Source organism: Caretta caretta, chromosome 6, assembly GCF_965140235.1.
Source record: "Caretta caretta isolate rCarCar2 chromosome 6, rCarCar1.hap1, whole genome shotgun sequence".
In the NCBI taxonomy this organism is placed as follows: Eukaryota; Metazoa; Chordata; order Testudines; family Cheloniidae; genus Caretta; species Caretta caretta.
The window spans coordinates 44,798,005-44,816,652 of NC_134211.1; the positions used below are offsets into that span (position 1 = coordinate 44,798,005).

Here is an 18,648-nt window from a genome sequence, read left to right on the forward strand (position 1 = left end):
AAATGTAGACTGAATAATGGAGTTGGGAATTCAGTCTAAAAGCATTTTCTTAACATTTCTGCGATGTACTGCATTTTGTTTAGTATTGTGTTGCACTGTCCCTTTGTCTTACAGTCTGCATGGCAGCATAGCAGCATAGCACTCAGAAATGTGAGGTATCGTACTTAGCCTAAAAATGTCTTATATCCTACACTGAAAGCTTGCAGTTTGAATAGAAGGGGCAGATCCTCAGCTGGTGTAAATCAGAATAGGTACATTGAAGTAATTGGGCCCCGGCTGATTTACACAGGCTGAGAATCTGGCTCACTAAGTCTTTGGCCAAATTCATTCCTGGTGTAACTCTATTCAAAACAAGCCCCTTTGTTTGAATAGGAGACAAAGAAAAACACATGCTACCAACTTCTAATTGCAAAGCTTTGTAATGCTAATTGGTGGTTTTAACACTGGAGAGTAAACTGGAAGTATTCCTACCTTCAGGTGTGCCTCAGGGTTTGGAAGAACTATTGAATTAGGAACAATTGTATTTTAGTGGCATTTGAAAGCAGAGAAAACCAATTCAGTAAATTTTGAAAACAAATCAATTTCTTTCTTATGTAAATTTTTGTCAAATCTGTGGCTTAAAAAATATCCAGGAGTTATACCAAGAGGTATATTTATTTTCCTGTCAATATGCATGTGTATCACCTATTAGTTCTAATAATGTAACTTACCTTTATATAAAAAGAAAAGAGTACAGACTAACACGGCTGTTACTCTGTTACCTTTATATATGACTGAAGGATCCCTAAACGCTTTCCGTGTCACTTATGTTAAGCCACTGCCTGGGTACAGTTTGGTATCCATCTATCACCCATAAAGTTTAAGACAGGAAGTAAAAACAAATGTTATATGTAACTGAGACTATGGGGAGGTGGAGTTATTTAGGTGGAATGTAATTACCAGTGTTGGAATTTAGCGAGGACACTTTGATTAACATCCACCTTACTTAAAAGAAAATAACATGGTTTCTTTAATAAACATGAGCAGACAGGATTTCATTTTTATGCAGTGTTGTAACCATGTTGATCCCTGGATGTTAGAGAGACAAGGTAGGTGAGGTAATATTTTTTTATTGGACCAACTTTTGTTGATGAGATGATAAGCTTGTCTTTCCCATCAAAAAGAAGTTGATCCAATAAAAGATATTACCTCACCCATCTTGTCTCGCTCAGGATTTTATCTGACAGACAGATATTACGCAAGTGCACTGACAGATTTTTTTTGTTTACTCAGACTCTCACCTTGACATAAATCTAAGAAGATTATGACACTACAAAGGAAGAGACGCATCAGCACACTCCACTTTCCCACTTGTCAGTTTGAGCAGTTAAATGAATTTTATTTTATAGCCTCATACTGAACCTGGAATATTTAGCTGCAAACTAAAATCAGTTTTAAAAAGACACCTAAAACCACTACAAAAACAAAAGTGGGGAATAAATCCAAAAGGAAAACGTCTGACTCATTTTCTTCTGAGCTTCTGGCTTTTCTGCTAAGCAGTAGATTGGCACAACGTGGGTTCATTGATTGATTTACAGGGTTTATGCAAACATTTTCTTCTCTCTTTGTCTGCATGGGTTTCATGTCCCTTCAAGTTTTACTTTGAGTTTCATTTGTGAACAAACAAAAACAAAAATTACCATTACCACAACCCAACAAAACAACCAGGAGCAAAAGGTTTTGATGTGAAAGTGTAGATCAACCCAGTTTTGCTTACATTCTTTTATATGACTACAGGATTATTGTTCAATAGTTAAGACAAGACACACTAAAAGGCCAGATCCTCAGACTTCAGTGGGGCTATGCTGATTTACTGCAGCTGAGGAGTTTTGCCTGGTTTAGAGAGGAGGGGAGTCAAACTCCCTTGGAGGTGGGCCCGAATTCAATATTTAAATCTGATTCATGAGCTAGATTATAAATTCAGGACTATACAGTCCCCACAATGCAGAGTGCAGTTTTACTGATGCCATTAGGAGATTTGCATAGATATCAATGGGAGAATATGTCCTTTAGGAAGCAACTAAATGTAGTGATTAGGTATTATTTGTTCTGGGCCATATTGTCAATTCATCACTCAGTGGGAAAAGTTGTTCCCCTTTAGTTCATTACTACTTCTGCCCCTTGTTCCTCTTTCTTCCCCCTCCTCCTTTCTCTCTCCCCCTCCCTTGTCTTTGTGAATCAACTCTGTTCTTTCCTCTATTTCCTTCTGTGCAGCAACTTTCAATTCTCAACCCAGTGGGCATCACTGCCACACTCTTTCCCCATTCCATGCACTCAAATGATCAAGGATTAAAGACACCTTTAGAGGGGTCTGAATTTCACATGGTCTGAGAATCAGGCCCTAAAATTGGGCACAGAAGAATGAAGGCACCCAAAATCACTTCTTAGGTTTGAAAATTTAGGCTGTAACTCCCCAAATACTGATTAGAATAGCAATTCTTACAGCTCAACAGCTGTTTAAGAATGGACTCCAGCAACTTTTGTTTACAGTGACAGCTCTTTGTGTTCTCAAACTGGTTGTGTATTTTTAAAAACTCATCATTATGTCAGTGGAAATATAATAAATAAGTACATGGGGCCAGATTCTGATCCCTTATTGTGGATAAGTAGCTCCCGACTACATGAATAGTCCCATTGACTTAAATGGAAGCACTTGTGGTGTAAGATCGTAGTCAACATATAAAGGGATCCCAAAGTGGTTTAAAAACTACGTCCCAGATCCTAATACTCCTAGTTACACTGAGTAGTCCTTTACTCCATGAGTAGTAGCACTGGAATCAGAATCTGGGCTTATGTAGAGTACTGAACACTGAATCATCCTGCTGAAATACCTATTCTGCACATACTGTACTACAGCAGGGGTGGGCAAATTTTTTGGCCTGAGATCCACATCGGGGAATAGAAATTGTATGGTGGGCCATGAATGCTCACAAAATTGGGGCAGGGGTGCAGGTTCCGGCTGGGGGTGCGGATAATCTGGGGTGGCGCTGGGGTGAGAGGTTTGGGGTGCAGGAGGGTGCTCCATGCTAGGATTGCAGGGTTTGGAGAGCGGGAGGGAGATCAGGGCTGGGGCTGGGGGCTGAGGCATGGGGAGAAGCTCAGGGGTGCAGGCTCTGAGCGGCGCTTACCTCAAGCTGTCTGGAGTGCCGAAGCAGGGCTGAGGCACGTGCTGCGGCCCCTGACCCGGTGCCCTGTCTGAAGTACCAGAGGGGGCTGTGGCGTGTGGTGCGGCCCCCGACCTGGCACCCCAGCTGGAGAGCTGGAGTGGGACAAGCCCCAGACCCCGCTTCCGAGTGGGAGTGATCCGGCCCTGTGGGCAGTCTGTCTCCTTACCCACCCTAGCTATTCTTACTCTAAATCAATCGGCAGTGTTGCCAAATGTCAAAATGTTATCAAATATCTCATGAGATGATATTTCGTGTTTTTCTTAAAGCATCAGCTGCAGGAGGCATGTGACCAGGGAGCATATGTTTTCATTTATTTGTAGGTAAATTTCTGGCTCTCATGGTTGCAAGAAAAAGCTTGAAAATCTGATTAGAGTGCATCCTAAAGGCTCAGAAACTAGAGGCCAAACAAAAAGAATACCAAATTATTACAACAATAATTAATAATAAAAAACCCTTCATAATTTTGGAGGGCCTGATTCGTGAATTTTGAATGCATGGGGTTGGCAGTACTATGTATGTCACCCTATTGAAATGCTACCTGTAGGGAAAAAACATTAATATTTGTTCGTATGATGATATTTTCAGTCACTGGCATCTGTCCATTTCCCTGGAACTCTGAATTGCTTTTTATCCACCTTAACTAAAATGCTTACATTCTAAGGCCACTCTTTGATTATGTGCTATGAAATCATGTAAAGCCAAGTTTACTGGCAGTCTGGAACAGTGAATTCCATTAGTGCAGACAGAACTCCAGAAGTTTTAATTATTGAAGCCATGTGAAAGTTGGTTCAGCTATTGACCTGAGCATGCCTTTGATTGCCTGGGTCTTGGTCTAGTTTACTAAAACTTTGACTAATAGTTCATCTTCACTCCATTTTATTTTATTTGTTTAACAAAGTACTTGAGCTAGGCTGCTCAGGATGAAAATAGTTACAGCAAACAATAATTTTCTCTTCTAAATCATCAAAATAAGGAATATGATTTCATTAGGCAGTGTGGTCAAGTCAGTGGATAGAGCAGTAGAGCGTGACTTAGGAGACCTGATTTCTATTCCCAGCTCTTTTGCTGGGTGTCCTTGGTCAAGGCACATCCCTTCTCTGTGCCTCAGTTTCCCTATCTATAAAATGGAGATCATGACATTGACTTCCTTAGTAAAGTGCTTAGAGATCCATTGATGAAAAGTGCTATATATATTTATTTATTTATTTATTTATTTAATTAATAATATTTAGATATTATTATTAGTGTGCGTGGGAGGGGGGAGGTTCTGTTCAGAGGATAGTTCTAAATAAAGTTCCACATCATGCTGTCTCTATATTTAAACATTCCCAAAGATAAATAAACTAGCCAGCCTTCCACTCTAGACACAATTTATCCCCTTAACAATAACAATGCTCTGACATATGTTATTTTAGTACTGCTTTGCCATTGCCTTTTCCTGTCGCAATTATTTTTACAGCTTCAGGATGCCAGGTCTTTGTTGTTATTCGAGCAGATGCAAATGGGGGTATAACAAATGTCTTTTCTGGCTTCCTCTGTTTCTTTTCCAAGCTTTCGTCTCTTTCCTTCTGAATGTTTGGGGTAGCTGGTGGTCAGTATGCACATCTGGTTTCTTTTCCTTTCCACATAATTTTATGTGGATTCCGTCATACCGCTAAGAATGATGATACCTATACCTGTGAATATGTGCACTTGTGTATGTTTGCCAAATTTGCCAAATATGTATTGTAAATAGTCCCAAACTAAAACACAGGATCTTAAAAAAACCCACAAAATTTGAGTGGGAATAGAGAAGTTAAAAATCCAAATTTTGAGTGGTCTCTTGCTGTATAATGGCTGAACCAAACCCATGTAATGATTACATGCTAAATGCATAATCTTTGCATAAAACCTGTTCTCATGTGCTCATCTTTGCATACTAGCAAAGGACTGTTCACTTTTCCCCCATATGGCAGTGTTACACCAATAGAACACAATGGATTAACAATACACAAATTAGTAAATGAAATATAGGATTTATCTACTAATTTTTCTTTCTAGTAAATTAGTAAGAATAAAAAATTAGTAAATCCCCAATCATTATTTTTTAAAATTGCAAAGCTATTGTATTTCTCAAGTTTTGAACATCTCACTTCTTCTACCACTAGAGTGCACTAAAATATTTGGTTCAAATGTGATTTCCAGAACCTTTCATACCTAAAACTACTGCTGCTTATTTCATCTTGTAAAATATCTACTCTGTTAAAATATCTGCATAGCTTTTAAATAATGTAAAATATCGACAGGACACTGTTAAAAGGGAAAGCCCAACTGCTGTTTATGTATTATCTGAATGGTACAACTTTAGTTTGTTTAAAAGCTTGAAGTTTCAATCTCTCTCACACACACATGCCTCCCTTACTCTCTCCATTCTGTTTATATTCATTTCAAGCTTTGGGTTTCTAATACTGGATTTTTTGGCAACTGTAAAGAAGCAGCTTGAAAAACACAAAATTTGAAAAGAGAAAATTTTGACAGTTCTTCCTAGCCCAGAATATCAATGACTATAATTTAATCAGTGTTGTGACTGGGCACTGCTAATCTGGTTTATTATATTACTCCTATTAAAGTCAGAGACTCAGGAAAATAATGGTAGCTTTTAACAGTGATAGTACCACATATATCATGCAGCAGATCAGAACACGAGCGCTGATCCAAGTTCCTCAATCCCTAAACTAGCTGGGGTTGAGAGCACAGCAAAGACAGTACACACTTGGCATGAAATCTTGGCCCCATTGAAGTCAGTTGCAAAACTCCCAATGACATTAATGGATCCAAAATTTCATCCTCTGCCTTGAGAGGAGGGAACACCTTATGACGTGAGAGTTGAGCGTTCCTATAGACATATCTTCTCCTACTTGATTTTTAGCCAAAGGAAATGCAGTAGATCTAATCTACCTGGATTTCAGTAAGGCATTTGATAAAGTTCCACATGGGAAATTATTAGTTAAATTGGAGAAGATGGGAATTAATATGAGAATTGAAAGGTGGATAAGGAACTGGTTAAAGGGGAAGCTACAGTGGGTCATACTGAAAGGTGGACTGTCAAGCTGGAGGGACATTACTAGTGGAATTCTTCAGGGATCAATCTTGGGACCAATCTTATTTAACTTTTTTATTACTGATTTTGGCACAAAAAGTGGGAGTGTGCTAATAAAATGTGCGGATGACACAAAGTTGCCAATACGGAGGAAGACCGGAATATCATACAAAAAGATCTGGATGACCTTGAAAACTGGAATAATAGAAATGGCATGAAATTTAATAGTGCAAAGTGCAAGGGGTCATTCATTTAGGGACTCACAATAAGAATTTTTCCTATAAGCCGGGGACTTATCAATTGGAAATGACAGAGGAGGAGAAAGACCTGGGTGTATTGTTTGATCACAGGATAACTATGAGCTGCCAGTGTGATGCAGCTATTAAAAAGGCTAATGTAGTCCTTGGATGCATCAGGTGAGGTATTTCCAGTAGAGACCGGGAAGTGTTAGTACCATAACACAAGGCACTGATGAGACCTCATCTGGAATGCTGTGTGGAGTGGGCAGCTGGTACACTCTCCCCACTGCCTTCTTGCCTTTGCAGAGCTGATCTGATTGGCTCACCACACTGTAATCTCTGTCCTGTCACCCTTAGGAGAAGAGTGATGCAAGCAGGCCATGCCCGGGATGTGCCAGGGAGGGTACTACTTAGAAAATCACCTAATTACCCTCATAAGAAAAGGTTGTGGAGCTTGAGTCCTTCATTGTGGAATAAAAGATCCCAGAGTTTATTGCTGAGATTTTATGAAGGTGGGGGACCTGCAAGTTGGTGGGGCTGAAAAGGCTATAAAAAGTGTGGCTAAGCTTTGGAGGAGCATCTGAACTTTCAGTATTTTTCCAAACCTGACAGCTGCAACCTTGGAGGTGCAGATGCCCTGAAGAAACACACATGTGAAAAAAAAATATCCTGCCTCTTTTGATCCTAAGAAAGAGATACTGTGGTGCAGACAAGGCATCTCTGAAGTGCGATAATCATCAGTCTCCACCCTGTGTGTTCTAGGTGGAAATCCTACTATCCCTCTTTAATCTCCAGAAATTGAGAGTATTGATATACCAAAATTCTGCTTAGGTGAATTTCCTCTTTTTACCTTTGTACCACTATTTATATATGCACAGAAAAAGAGAAGCAATAATATTTCAAAGGCTGCACAGTAGCAGCCAACATGCAGCCCTGATTCCAGGCGATATTTAATTAGAATAACAGAGAAAGTGACCAGATCATTAACATTTGAAAGAAACACAGACTCTGTTCCCACTTAAGTGTATATATGGCAGCAGTTTCGAGCCCTGCTCACTCTAATTCACCATCCATCACAGTTAAGCATTGATAGTGAGTTGCAAACTTACACTGTAGCACCGCCGGACTTAATTTACTCACAAGTGACATATTGGGGCTTATATAAAAGCAAAATGTGTTAAAGATGTGTAATTACTTCCAGGGGGAAAGTAGCTGGTGCCTATTAGACAAATATATGATGAAGCATCATATCTGCCTGTACAACATCCACTAATTCTTATGCTCCATTTAGATAGGAAGAATCTAGGAGGATTTAGGAACTGTGATAAAAGTGGTAATAGAACTACAGAAATAACATTCAATATGGCCCTGATCCAAAACCCACTGAAGCCAATGAGTCTTTCTACTGACTTGAATAGGCTTTGGATCTAGCACCATGGCCACAGTTCAGGAAAATACTTACGCACATGCTCACATCATTCCTATTTTGCAAGTCACTTAAATTTGTGCTTAACTTTAAACAAATGCTTAAATCTCTTTAAGTCAATGGTACTTTTGCATGTGCTTAACTTTAAGCACTTGCATAAGTGCACTGCTGAATTGGAATGGCATGCTGAGCAGGGGGTTTATTGATCAGATCCAAAACCTACTCAAGTAAATGGAAGGACTCCCATTGACTTCAATGGGCTCTAAATCAGGCTCCGAATATCTAATTATTCTAGAAGGTTTTTTTTTCTTTTTACATTTAAATACTATATTTAAGCAGCAGTTGTTTTTCTACTGTTCATAATAATTCTTCTTGTTTATCATATTATTCTCAGTGTTATGATGGCCCTTTATTAGCCAGTGCTACATTCCTTCCTAAAGGGAGAGGGTAAAACAATATCTGAAATAATAAATGAAAACGTAAAAATTCTATATTGCACGGAGGATTCAGGGAGATGACACTTGAGCAGCCTAGAAGAAGAAATATCTCACATTTCCAACATAATTTATTCTGCAGCAGAAATATTTATTTTGATCTTTCTGACACTAACAACAAAAACAAATCTACTTTACAATTTCCAATGGGATTTTTCCAATAAAGGGATTTTTCACAGAATTCTGTTTTTAAAAGTTATCGTTAAAGTGAAAAGGAGGATCATTATGTGATTGTAAGATTCCTGTTGTTCAAAATCTGATTCCCTTCAGAGAAAGCTATAGATATTTTATTAGTTATTTTTCATACAATTGATTTAATGAAGATAGAAGTCAGAATGGGGGGATAATGTTGTTCAGGGAACAGAAAACAGTTATTTCAATCCTTCCTCCCCAAATCATGTATATCTTTTGACTGTCTTAAATCACACTGTGCATCTGTGGCAATAAATAGCAAATGAATGGGGAAAAAAAGCAAAGGAAACTCCATTGGGGTAATGAGATTACTCTGGAAATAAAGCGGTGGATTACTGAAATCTAATTTGGAAGTGACGAAGTGCATGTGAGTGCCAAGTAATTATTTCTGCACAGTTCTTGTCCATGGGGAGAATGGAGTTATTGGACATTGCACTATGTTAATGATGCCATAGCTTGACATTTACATGAACGTGCAGAAAAATTGGTCTTCCCAGTCCATTTTCTGACAATACGCTGCATCAACTCAGAAGCCTGGCATTAATATCACTGCACTGGAAACAACCTGAGAATACAGCCTTCTTGGCTGGTCTATTGTCATGGAAGGAAAAGTATAACATTATACTACAGACTGCATTTAAAACTCTAATCCTGTCACTCAACTCTCTATTGCAGAACATAAAGGAGGAGGCTGGGAGCAAATGGATGCTGCTAAGAGAAGTAATGAAGGAATGAAATACCCTGTACTGTATATATCCAAAATGTAATTTTGGTTGCAATATTCTATTTGAGATGTTTTTGCTAGACAAATGCTAATTGTAAATAACTACCGAGGATCCATATTTATTAAACATTGTTATACTGAAAATACCAAGAATGTTTAATAAAATGGCCTTATATTTCAGGTATGTGGTCCCTTCGTACAGTCTCTACCCAGACAAAGCTATCATTTTATCAACTGGGTCCATCATAAACAATCATGCTAAAACTAATCAGTACCAGATTAAGGCATAGGCAAATTAGGTCTGTTCCTGGCATCCCAACTCCCAGAATAATGTGATGAAGTCAGAATCTCAGGTTTTATTTTAAAACAAATTATCTTAGATGTCATGATCGTAAAGAAAAGCTTGAAAAGATGAATGGCGTGTAAAGCAACTCAGCAATGTCTGCCTGAGTTTGCAGACAGCCTTCAGCAGAGGGCACCGCAGCAGCCACGTGAAGCCAGGGAGAAAAAAATCCCGTCAGAGCAGATCACCAGGCCTCCTTGCTCAGTGGGGGCTGCTGCTACATGACAGGGAATGTCTTGTCATTATATGTGTGCACCATGTGGCCAATAGGTGCTATCATAATACAATTAATAAACTCTAATAATAGTAAAATACTGCTGTGCTTGCCCTTGAAGGAAGCTACCACTAGTAGCCTATGCTCTGCTTGGCTAGTGGCTGTGGTGGGCCCTATATGGGAGTGTATTTAGGGCTCCACCTTGCCTGATCTGACATTGAAGCTGATGCTTTGCTAGGTTTGCTTCCATAAACCCTAATTTTGAGAGATTGGCTCAAGAAGCAAGATTTGTATCTCAAACTCTACACAGGGTTTGGCTCTTACCCACTGCTACCATCATTGGGGCTCCAGACACTGATAATATTAAAATAGACTATTCTGCCACTTTTACATGATTCCTAGAGATCATTTTATTTTTATTTTTAATTAAAAATTGACTAGATTGGTAAAGTCAATTTTCATTAGCAAATGCTAATGAGAATTGTTATAAAGTTTTCAGAATGGTCTAATGATAGTAGAACTTTCATATGTAGTGTGGAAGGTAACATCATCTGATGTCTTGAAAGAAATATTGTAGTAGTGGCAATGGGAGCTGGTGGGAAAGGGTGAAGGTAGATTCATAAAATTTTTAGGATTTTTCCTCCTTATGTTTTATTTTTACCCCTCAAATTGCAAAATTTTGAGTGCTCTAGCACTAACATACTTCTCTTCTAACCGAGACATATTAGTTGGTTTCTGCAATTTAGCTCTCAGTTCAGGAAGATACATTGACTTCAATGAGATTAGTCATGTGCTTAAGTATCTACCTGAATCAGCACATTTATAAATTGCATCTGCTTGTCAAATAATACTAAGAATGCAAAAATAAATAAAGAAATAAAAATGTACATAGACACAACGCCAAAAGAGAAAACCATATTGAATAATGTCCGATTGAATCTATAAATATACTGTACTGCAAAGAAATGATTTACTAAATGTCACCTCCAATGAACCACTGTTGTAATGAACTAGGTAGAAACCATGTTTATTACTGCACTCTACTAGACAGTATCAGAACTACCCAACTGTATTTCATATGCCAATTTTTTGACTGATCGAGTTGGCAAGAGCAAACCAAACAAATGCCCACTTTTGCCAAAAAAGTTGGGATAGCCAGGATAGGACTTAAAAAAGGGACTGTTCCAGCCAAAATGGGGCGTATGGCCACCCTAATATAGATTATTAGAGGGGCAGCATTTGCCTGTAAGTAAGGATTGCAGGATGTGTGTCCATATTGTAGCATAAAAATAGGTAAATGTGTATCCTGTATTTTTTAACCTCTGCTTCCCAGGGACAGATTCCCATCTCTAAACCTTAGTTTGACACCCCACCCCTATATATTGTGACAGAGTCGGGCCAGATGGCTACAGGAGAGTAATTTTTTTTTGAAGCAAAAGATGTTTTTATTTGCATAACACACTTACAAAGTAAAAACAGCAGCATATGCAATGTGTAACACAGCAACCAATCACAATTATGTTCTCATTAGCTTCAGGGGAGGAAAGTGTTCAAGCTTGCCTGGGCCCAGAGCGGGGGCTTCCTCGACTCTCGTGGTCTTCCACCCTTCCCAGTTACCTGGTGGCCCAGAGCGAGGGGGCTTCATCGACTCTCGTGGTCTTCCACCCCCTTGAGATACCTGGCGCCACGCCCGAGTGTCACCAACAATTCCCTCCTCTGAAAGCACCCAACAAGAGGGGCAGGCTGTGGGGTGGACAGTCCGGGGGGGGCACGTGCACCCACATGTGAAAGGACCCCTCTAAGGTGGTGGTGTCCGCAGCAGCAATGGCTGGGGCTGGGGTCCCTTACTCTCTCCCCCGATCAAAGGGTCAGACAAAGGCACCCAGATGGGGACACCAAGCAGAGAACCTCGGACAGCGCCCACCACTCCGCAAAAGCATCAAGAGAGTCGGTGGACGCCACCCAGAGGAACTCCACCCGGATACTTGAACAGACCGATGATCGGAAAACGGCCCCACAGTCACAGGAAACTCCATCGGCCAACCTCCTCTCTCTGGTTTTATAGATGGCCGTTTTAGCCAGGGCCAGGAGGAGGTTAACTAGGAGATCCCGCGACTTTGTGAGGCCACGGATGAGGAGTGCATAAATAAAAAGGTGAGGGGAAAAATGCAACCAAAAACGTAATAGGAGATTTGTGAGGAGCTGGAACAGGGGCTGCAGCCTGGCGCACTCCAAATATACGTGCGCCAGGGTTTCCCTCACACCACAAAAGGGACAAGTATCTGGGACGGGGGTGAACCGCGCCAAGTACATGCGCGTGCTCACTGCTCCATGAGGGAGCCGCCAACTGATGTTCCCCGACAGGCCTCGGAACCAAGGTGGAATTAAGGCTGGCCCACCGGGACTGCTCACCCTCCAAAGGTGGCAGAAGGTCTCACCACTTTGTATCGGGGCGGGACACTAGGGTGAGGGCGTGAAGGGTGTGGAGCACGAGCGTGTATAGATGTTTCCTTGGTGTGGTTTGGAAGCGTACCGGCTGCAGTTCATGCAGCCGGCTAGCAGTGAAGGGGTGAGGGGGTCAATTGGGTCTGCGGGGCAGGGGTCCAATTAAAAGGTCCGGTGGGCCTGGGGTAGAGGGTGGGCAGGGCATGCCCTCAAGCAGGACCTGGTCAAGGTAAGCTCGAGCAGCGGGCGGCAAAGCGGCCTTCGCCTCCTGAAGTACGCGCCGGGGGGTGCGAGGTCTGGAGAGCCCCATGCGCTGGGCGAGCATCAGGGGATCCAGCCAGTCTCCCCGGTCGTAGTCCAGGAGGTCTCCGACTCTCATGACTTCTGCCAGGATCAAGCTCTTGCGCACCGAGCGGGACTCCGCCATCTGCACACGGAGCTGGGGGTTGTGTAGCAGGGGCTCCGCGAGGAGATCTACCCCCTCGGTGGCCACCACGGACCTGGTCATTAAAAACAGTTTCCAAGTCCGGAGGAGGTCCTGGTAGAAGACCGGCAGCCCCAAGAGGTCTCGCAGAAGACCTCCCTGACGGAGATAAAAGAGCTGCTGGTCATATTGGAGACCTTGGATGCAGCGCAGGATGGCGTGTGCCAGTATGCTCGACGCCGAACTGCCTGCACCATAGAGGAGCCTCTGTAGGGCCTGGAGGCAGAAGACACGGACCTGAGTGTGTAGACACTTCAGGCCCTGTCCTCCTTCCTTCAGGGGTAGATGAAGAACCCCTACAGGGGCCCAGTGCGTTCCTGACCAAAAGAACCCCAGAATCGATATTCGGAGGTTGGTTAGGAAACCCGGGGCTGGGACCAGGGTGTTGAGCCGGTACCAGAGCATGGACAGGACTAGTTGATTAAGCACCAGTGCTGTCCCTTGGAGGGAGAGACATCGGAGTAGTCCAGTCCATTTCCGGAGCCACTCTATCACCCCGCCCTCTAAATTTTCCCAGTTTTCTGGTGGAGAGGGATGCATGGCAGAAAGGCAAACGCCGAGGTAGAGCAGCGGACCCGCGCTCCACCAGATGGTCTGAAGCGCGGGTGGGAGGGAGCTCGCCTGCCGCCAGTCTTCTACCGCCAAGCCAGAGCTCTTGACCCAGTTGACCCGGGTGGAGGAGGCTGCTGAATGGTCTGATGGTCTGGCAAGCCTCCACCCGCGCCAAGTCACCGGGGTCCTGGATCACAAGGAGCACGTCATCAGTGTACGCCAACAGGACCAACTGCAGCTTCGGCTCCCGCAGCACCAACCCTTCTGCGGAGGAGACAGAGGAAGGGCTCGATCGCCAGAGCGTACAGCTGGCCCGAGAGGGGGCACCCCTGCCGTACTCCTCGCCCGAAGCTGACTGGTTCGGTCAGGGTCCAGTTGAGCTTAACCAGACACTCTGCAGAAGTGTACAGCACCCGGAGAAAACCCACAAACTGTGGTCCGAAGCCAAGTGCCTGCAGAGTGCTCAGAAGGCACCCGTGGTCCACCCTATCGAATGCCTTCTCCTGATCTAGGGACAGGAGGGCGAATGACAGACCATCTCTACGCCCGAGTTCCAAAAGGTCCCGAACCATAAATAGGTTATCAAAGATACTGCGGTCTGGGACGGTGTAGGTCTGGTCTGGGTGGATCACGTCCGCCAGCACAGACCCTAGCCACAGTGAGATTGCTTTCGCTACGATTTTGTAGTCCGTGCTGAGGAGCGAGACGGGACGCTAATTTCGTAAATCGCGGAGGTCCCCCTTCTTTGGCAATAAGGCGAGCACAGCTCGCCTGCACAAAAGAGGGAGGATCCCGCTCTGCAGAGACTCGGCCCAGACAGTGACTAGGTCTGGGCTGAGGACGTCTCAAAACACGCGGTAGAACTCCACGGTCAGCCCGTCCATGCCTGGAGACTTATTAGTGGGCATACGATGGAGGGCTTCTGAGAACTCAGCCAGAGTGAGAGGCAACTCTAGCCGGTCTGGTCGCTCGCGCTGACCTTAGGGAACTCCTCCCAAAGCACTCCGCAAGCGCTAGAGTCGGTCGTATCCGGGGAGAAAAGACTTGCGTAGAAGGCTCGGGCCCATCCGCACATCTCCGCCGGTTCTGTGAGGGGGGTGGCGTCTTCTGCCAAGAGGCAGGTGACGTGTTTCTTGGCCCCCCTCGTTTTCTCCAGGGCATAGAAGAAGCGGGAGCCGCGATCCATCTCCCGAAGGAGGCAGATGCGGGATCGAACAAAGGCGCCCCGGGCCCGATGGTCCTCGAGGGCCCGGAGCTCCTCCCGCTTCTCCCGGCACGCTCCGCAGAGGAGCGGGTCTTTGGGGCTGGCAGTCAGATGCCTCTCCAGCTCTAAGACCTACCGTTCCAACTGCTCTATCGCCGCATTTCTCCATTGGCTGGTGCCCCGGGTGTAGTTGCGGCAGAAAAGCCGGGCGCGCACCTTCCCCAGGTCCCACCATCGCCGCGCCAAGGGAAAGGCACGCCGCTGCCCTCGACAGGCCAGCCAGAATTCCTGGAAGGACGTCACAAAGCCCTCATCCTCCAACAGGCTGTTGTTAAAATGCCAATAGGCCGGCCCTGGCCTCTCCGCACAGAGGGAGGCTGTCATGGTGGCTCGGTGATGGTCAGAAAATGGGGCCAGCCGAATGCTGGAGGAGTGGGCTCATGAGAGATGGAAGCGTGATAAATAAATGCGGTCCAACTGGGAGTGGCTCGATCGATGGGCTCCCACCTGGACAAAGGTGAACGTGGAAGTGTCATCCGGGTGGTGGTCACGCCAGATATCCACTAGGGACTGATGTTCAACTATCTCCCGGAGGGTGTCTGCGGCGGCCGGGAACTGCTTGGTCCCCAAGCGGTCTCGCTCCTCGAGGGTGGTATTAAAATCCCCTCCCAGGACCAGGCACTCGTGAGAATCTAAGGTGCCGAGGAAGGCGGACGCCTGCTGATAGAATTGCAGCCGCTCTGAACCCGATGTCGGGGCATAGACATTAATAAGGTTAACCATGAGCCCCTCTATATGGACCCGGAGATGCAGCAGGTGACCCGGCATGGCCTCAGCGACCCCTAGCACCTCGGGCCATAGGTCAGGGGAGAACAGGGTCACCGCTCCAGCCTGCCGAATCGTGGACTGACTGAAGTAGACCCTGTCCCCCCACTCCAGCCGCCAACTATCTTCAGCGGTCAGATCCGTATGGGTCTCCTGCAGGAAAATCACAGAGTACCCTCCCTCCTGAAGGAAGGAGAGCACCTGGGACCTGCGGAGAGCCATCCTACGGCCCCGGGTGTTCAACGTTGCAATGGTGAGAGGTGTCATGGGGAGGGCCGGGGGGGGATCCTCACTGGCAGGAACGCTCGTATCCCCCAGCGGGCCGCGCAACAGTCCTTGACCCATCCCATAGGTGAGTAATTGGTCACGGAAGACGCGGACCCGCCAGTAGGCCGTGGCATCCTGCTTCCCCATCCCTTTACTTTCCCCCATGAGGGCCCTTGTGGCTCGGAGGATTTGAAAAAAATCCCCCCCATCGCTGGAGAGCAAGCTGTACCTTGTTGCGGGAGCCACGGACATCCTCTAAAATCTTCTGCAGCTCTCCTCGCAGCTCATGGGGGGGTGGGGTTACAGTTTCCCGGTTGTTCCCTGGCGGGGCCCTTGGTGCAGCCCCGTGGACCACTGAAACGGGCAAGCAGGGTGCGGACCCCTGATGAGGTGCCTGATGGGCTGGAGCTTCTAGGCCTGCCTCAAGCCCTGGGGCGATAGGGGGCGGTGGAGGGAAAATAACAGCCCCTAATGGGTTGGGGCAGGAGAACGCAAAGGCCGCTCCCTGGGGGTCATCAGTTGGAAAAGGGAAGGAGACAGCCCTGGGGGCGGCGATAACATCGCAGGAGGTAGACTGGATAGGGGTAGGGGCAGGGGCAGAGGCGAGGTTCTGGGTTTTGGGAGGCAAGCAGCTGGATGGTGGCGCCTCCTGATCAGGCTCGAGGGTTAAGGGGGTGGGGAGGGAGCTCTCAGTGATACCGGGTGCGGGCTCTATGGTGGATTTAGTGGCCACAGCATCAGGAGGTGGATTTTCTTCTGTTGGGCCACCACCGGGGAAGAAAATCGATTGCTCTGCACCAATGGGGGGTGCCCCTGGTAGCTCGTGTCCCGGCCGCATGGCGCCGGCTGTCACCTGAGCAGGCTCGGTGATCGTCAGCAGGGTGCCATCAGCGGCCGGGTCGATGGAGGAGTCCAGGGGCTCCTTGGAGGCGGGAGCAGAAGCAGGAATTAGGGGGAGGGAGCATGGGGAAAAGAGGGGTGGAGTGAGGTTGCCCAAATCGAGGTTTGCTGGCAAAAGGTTGTCCTCCCCCTGGGCGACCGGGGTCAGATCTAGGGCCTCGATCTCCTCGAACATGGAGGAGAGGACACTTTCCGTCGCCCTGGGGTTCTCCCCGCTGGCACCCGCCACGATGGTTGCCTCGGGGTTCATGGGGGCTTCGGGTAGTGTCAGAACAGAAGGGGCTTCCTCGAGAGTCTCGGAGGGGAGGTCTCCCCTGGAGGGGAGACACTACCTTCCAGTGTTACCACGTCTTTCCCGGCTGACACTGGTGGATGGGACGCACTCGTGGGCAAAGCAGAAGGTTCGGCATTGGTGCCCCCCTTCCTGGTCTTCCGGGGGGCCTCCGCCTCGGGTAGATGAGGTGGAGCTGAGTCTTCCGCTTGCCTCGCTTCCCTTGGACTAGGGCCCAGCCCTCCATGGCATCATCTGGGGGCTGGTTAGCAGGGGTCGTATCAGAGGGTAAAGGTGATGGCTCAGGGACTTGCGGAGGGGATGGTGGGGCAGCATAAGGGAGGGAGGATTCTCCCTGGGGCAGGCTCTCTCCCATGCTTGGTGGTATTTCTGCCACACTCTTCTCCATAGATTGTCAGCAGCGAGGGCGGGGCTCTCCCGCTCATCTGGGCATTGTAGGGGAGGTGCTCCTTGGGCCTGAGCGGGAGAAGTGGTGGTCCGAAGAGGAGGGGGGGCGGGTTCGGGTATCAGGCGGCCAGGGGCTTCGGCAATGACGGGGCTGATGTCCTGCCGGGTCTCGGGGATCCCAGGTGCCCCTCCTTGCCGGGCTAAGGGGCAGTCCCTCCGGACATGCTCTGACACCCGGCAGAGGTAGCACCGGGCTTCCCCCGTGGAGAAATACACCTGGTAACGGGCCCCCTGGTGGGGGACTAGGAAGGACCCCCTCGAGCGCCTCTCCATCACGCGCCACCGATGGCAGTAGAAGCTGCACTTGCCAGCGGAAGGAAAAGATGTGACAGAGGGTGGGGTCCTTGCAGCCCAACGGGAGAGGGCTGATGACAGAAACAGGTTTCTCCAGGGTGGAAAGGGCGGGTAACAGGGAAGCATTGGGAAGAAAAGGAGGGACAGAGGTCAGGATCAGGCCGACGCCCAGCTCCTCCTGCGGCTCTAGAGGGAAAAATACCCCCCCACACACCGCCAGGCCCCTCTCCACTGCCTCCTGGGCGGCAGCCTCTGATGCTAAGAAGAGAACCTTCCCATACATTTTGGAGGCCGCCACAATGGCCGAGGGCCCCACCACCCTCACCAACGCCCACATGTAGGTCTCCACGTGGGGTGAAGTAGGCACCAGGAGGGGAGGCTGCCGCCGCCTGGACATACGTCCTGGGGGGTGAGGGAGGGACACCTGCAGAGCTGGTGGAGGGGGCAGCAGGGAGGGATGCCATGGTCGGTGGCGGAGCCGCAGCAGTGGGGGCGGCCCCTGCCACGGAGGGCCTGGTGGTTTTAGCGGGACCCTTCCCCTTCTTCTTGCCATGGCCTTTCCTGCCAGCTGGGGGGGCTCCCCTAGAGTCTGGGGAGGCGGGGGGCATGGCAGCGGCGGAAGTCACCCTGGTGTCCTCCATTGCTGATGCCCCAGCGGGGGCGGTGGCAGGTGGTTAAAAGGAGTTGGGGTCAGGTAAAAAGGGACAGGCTGTGGGATGGGCAGTTCGGGGGGGGGGGGGGGCGGCACATGAACCACCGTACGCTTGTCCAGAGAGTCCTGTTTGGTTGGCTGGTGCTTCTGGCCCACATGGTGGAATCAGGGTGAGCAGCTAAGTCCAGAGGCAGATGTTAAACAGCCAGCAATGATGATGGAGGGGGCAGTGATGAGGATAGTACTGTGGGGGTTGGGAGGACACAGATGGATCAGGGGACAGCTCCGTGCCACACCCCCTGTGTCCCTACAAACACAGTCATGACACAGTCAAGGCCTCCCCCCACACGAGAGCACAGTTCAAAAGTT

The 18,648-nt window shown here is 47.2% G+C and overlaps 1 long non-coding RNA gene across 1 annotated transcript in view; it reads left to right on the forward strand.

The window, feature by feature from the left end:
* The window catches only part of LOC142072336 (uncharacterized), a 46,057-nt gene extending 36,591 nt beyond the window's left edge, over nt 1–9,466 (forward strand). The window contains exon 3 of the long non-coding RNA XR_012668730.1: nt 9,312–9,466. This is a non-coding gene — a long non-coding RNA (uncharacterized LOC142072336). The remainder of the gene's footprint in view (nt 1–9,311) is intronic.
* The last annotated feature ends 9,182 nt before the right edge of the window (nt 9,467–18,648 follow it).